Source organism: Bison bison, unplaced genomic scaffold (assembly GCF_000754665.1).
Source record: "Bison bison bison isolate TAMUID 2011002044 unplaced genomic scaffold, Bison_UMD1.0 scf7180017864260, whole genome shotgun sequence".
Taxonomy (NCBI): domain Eukaryota; kingdom Metazoa; phylum Chordata; class Mammalia; order Artiodactyla; family Bovidae; genus Bison; species Bison bison.
Genome location: NW_011494832.1, coordinates 1,256,650 through 1,261,254, shown reverse-complemented (window position 1 = coordinate 1,261,254; position 4,605 = coordinate 1,256,650).

Below are 4,605 nucleotides of genomic sequence, written 5' to 3'. Positions count from 1 at the left end.
GATGAGATGGCTGGATGGCATCACCAACTCGATGGACGTGAGTCTGAGTGAACTCCGGGAGTTGGTGATGGACAGGGAGGCCTGGCGTGCTGCGATTCATAGGATTGCAAAGAGTCAGACACGACTGAGCAACTCAACTGAACTGAACTGAAACCTGAAAAAGATTGCATAGTGAGCCGAAAATTAAGACAACTGGTGGACTGCAGAATTGAAATTTGAACCTAGATCTGTAGAGCACCAAAACTTGTGACACATAACTTTCATAAGCTTTCTGCTACCTTTAAGAGGCCTCTTGCTGAATGTTTGACCAAGGTGATTTCATTCATGAACAAGTGTGCCTACTGCATGTCTTCAAAATTTCTGTAGATACACTTTTAATAGCCCCTTTCCCTACTGCTTCTAAAACTGGAAAGCTGCATACAGTGCACTTTTTCTCCTTTACTTCCTCTCATTAAATGTCAAATTTAATCATATTATGATTATTATCAGGTAGTGGTTCAGCCACAGCCATTTCCTGCCCCAGTTTCTGTTCAAAATGAAGTCCAACATATTTTCTTTCCTAGTCTTCTAAAATTACCTGTTTAAGGAAGCCATTTTTTTCATCTGAAAGCTCACCTCTATTATTTTGTGTCATTTACGCATCCACATGACACTTAACAAGTTGGACTAAAAAGGCAACTTTCCCAAACATCATTTGACTAAGTATTTTCAACTTAGTCATATGATTTTGGTTATCAAGTGATCCACATTTATAAATTCAATGTGAGTATTTATGGTTCTGTGCTGTCCTGAGGAGAAGACATAAGCATGGGAATTTTTCTCAGGTTTTCAAGGACAGTCTCAATTTAAAACATTCTGTTAGACTGTCACATCTCAAGTTTTGGGTCAGAAAAGATGGTAACATATATGCCAAGGGTAATGTGCAATATTGACTCTACATGGCAACGGGGTAGGTCAGGTTAAGGAAAGGCAATCACTTAATTAAGACTATTTTACTTTAATTTCTTTGGTGGCACTCCACATCCTACAGAATCTTAGTTCCCAACTAGGGATACAACACGCACCTCCTGCACTGGAAGTGTACCACTGGACATCCAGGGAATTCTCAAGATTATTTTTCTTTTTAAAATAATCCCAAAATACTTCCCTTGAATTAGGCACAGCTGCCTTAGTCTTCTTTTACTGGTTAGGATGAAATATCATAATGAAATAATGAAATAGTTGCTTGCCTGAACACATTTGGAAATCAGTTTTAGTAAGTATTACAAAGTAAATATTAAATAAAAAAGTAACAATTCACACTCTTGAGATATTCTTATAAACTATATAATTTCTAACTACTAAAATTGCCCAGCCACATTTCTACACAATTATCATTTACATTTGGCCTTTGCAAATACTTTGTATACAGAGCCACAATTACTTGCCATTCCCATAACAATCCATATTCCCGTTCTGAGACCCTGCCTCTGGTTCTGTGTGTTCTATCTGTGTTGATGTCCTTCCTCCCCACTAATAAAAGTTATCAGTCACCCTGTAAGGCTCCAGAGATAAAGTTACCAGTCACCCTGGTAAACCTCCAACCCATCTCAACTCTTCAATTTATTTGTTTCTTATTCTTCATTCAGGACTTTATTCATCCACATACCAATAAGCCAGTACTTTACATATTTTGCTTAATATTAATACTCCCCTTTGAAGTATTATTCTCTCCACTTAACAGATAAGGAAACTAAACATGAATGAAATTTGATATCATGTTCCAGGTCACAAAGCAAAACAGGAATTCAAATGCTGGTCTGAACTTTAACTCAATTCTCCTTCCATGAAACCACAGACTTTATGGCACTCTCTTATAGTACAATATACACTGTATTGTATTACCATTATTTGTTCACATCTCTCTCTCTCTCACTAAAGGGATGTTCCTCAAAGACAGGGAAGGACTCCACCCTTACATTCCAGCAATAGTCAACAGTGCTTATTGTACAGTAATCGCAAAGTGTTACCAAATATTAAGTTTATTCTGCAGCATTATTTTCCACTGATCAGTCGCCTTCAACCAAATCTGTATGAAGCCATTTTTAGGCTTTGTAATTAGACTGCTTAGATGTGAATTCCACCTCTAAACTTATCTGAGAAATCTTGAACACATGTGTTAACTACGTTAACTCATAGGAGGACAGTAATCACTGTAGCCACCTCTTTTAGGATTATAACAATTAAATGAGGCAACACACAGGCAAATGAACTATTTTTTTGATCCTCATTTTTTTCTACATGCTACCCTAAATTTTCTTCAGCTCAGTCTAGGGAATTCTTTTTCATTATAAATTCTTGAAATGTTGGTATTACTCAAGTCATAAAGAAATAATAATTCCATTTGCAGCAACATGGATGGACCTACAGACCGTCACACTGAGTGAAGTCAGACAGAGAAAAACAAATACCACATGATATCACTTATATGTGGAATATTTAAAAAGGGTACAAATGAACTTATCAACGGAACAGAAATAGTTACAGATGTAGAAGACAACTTATGGTTATTGGGTGTAAAGGGGAGGGATAAATTAGAAAATTGAGACTGACATATAGACACTACTACATATAAAATAGGTAATAAGGATTTACTGAACAGCACAGGAAACTCTGCTCAATACTTATAATAGCCTACACGGGAAAAGCGTCTAAAAAAGAATGGATATATGTAAAACTGATTCAGTTTGCTGTACACCTGAAACTAACAACATTGTAAATCAACTATATCCAATAAAAACTTAAAAAAAAAAAATTCCTTGCAATTTTGAATGAAATGGACTAGCCAAAAAGGTTCATGGCTTAAAAATTGGTCAGGTCACTTAACTTGACTTTTATAGCCAACTGGCCAGTGCCAGTTTGGATTCAAAAAAAAGTTTATTCTTGGAAGCTTGACCATGCAAGAGTGTCCCCATTGTATACTTTATTTGCTCACCTCATTTTCAAGCCCTACTAGAAACTTTGAAAATTAGAACACAGACACTTTCTACTTTATTACCACCTAACTTAATACTGCCACCTCATGCGAAGAGTTGACTCATTGGAAAAGACCCTGATGCTGGGAGGGATTGGGGGCAGAAGGAGAAGGGGACGACAGAGTATGAGATGGCTGGATGGTATCACTGACTCGATGGACCTGAGTCTGGGTGAACTCAGGGAGTTGGTGATGGACAGGGAGGCCTGGCGTGCTTCGATTCATGGGGTCGCAAAGAGTCGGACACAACTGAGCGACTGAACTGAACTTAATACTACCTAGGATGCACACAGACAACTAAATTGTGAGGGAGGCATGTTATTTTCCCAACAAGAAAACGCTCCTGGAACCACCTGTGTTCTGGCCTCAGACATAACTCATTCTCCCCACACCTGCAAGATTTCTCTGGAATCTAGAGGATAAGTCACCGCACCGGACAGGGACTATCCACTGCCATCCCTTAAACTTAGCAGCGGTTACTCCAAAAAGTTAGGATTTTATATTGTTATGCTATTTTTATGGATCTTTAGGCTAAAGTGTGTAATTTCCAAATTTTTAGAATTTCCCCCTTAAAGCTTTTAAAAGCTATCAGTTTGGGGGAAAAAACGTTTTTAAAAATACATAACCTCTTGAAATAAGAGCAAATACTAAAGCTACAGCCACAATCTCAAAGGGGGCGGGGGGGACAAATTTTCAAAAGTCTAGTTGGCTAAAGCTAAACAAAAATTATAAAATCAAAGTACCACAAATACCAGACTAATATCAAAGTAAGCAGGATATACTATTAACAAACTAAGCAAGTGTAAATGACAAAACACTTAATACAGTCACACGAATTTTTAAATTACTTGGTACATGTCAACAGATACTGAGATTAACAAATTGTCCCAGATTCTGTAGTTCCCTACTCAGTACATGTTGTTTGTTATAAAGCAGGTCCTTTTTTGAGGGGGAGGGGGACCACACTAAAAATTAAAAGGGTATCAGATTACCGACAGAATACTCTCCAAAGTTCTAAAAGGAGACACTGCATTAGAAAGCCATGACCTGAAGGAACAATACCAAAACACTGGCTGTCAATATGAGACAGAATAAAATAAGAAAATGTGAAGCACGCCGATGGACCGCGGCATTGTTTCCAGACAAGAAATACCCCTTTAAGGCCCACGCCAAGGATTTCAGCACCCGCTCCGCAGTCAGTCCTGGAATCAGAAAACTGTTGCCCTCTCAGTGAGGGCAGGGCAGCGACCCCCGCCAGCCCGCTTTCAGCGCGCACAGAGTCGCCCCCTTCTTCCGAGCTCGCTCCTCCGGCCGCTAGCTGGCCGCTCCCCTCTGGCCGGGACTCGGCCACCCGCTGGCCGCACACGCCCTCGGACCCGACGCGCCCCCAACAGAACGCCACGGGAAGGAAGCGAAGGAGAGGGGCCTTGAGAAGGGGCGGGAGGGGCGGGAGGGGCGAGAGGCGGCGCTGCGATTCGGGCCGTCACCATCCAAGCTCGAGAACTACCCGGGTTCAGGAGGAGGAAAACTGAGCCTCCGCCGCCGGCCAAATGATAGGATCCCGGAGCGCAGGTGCCGGCGGCTGCCCGACG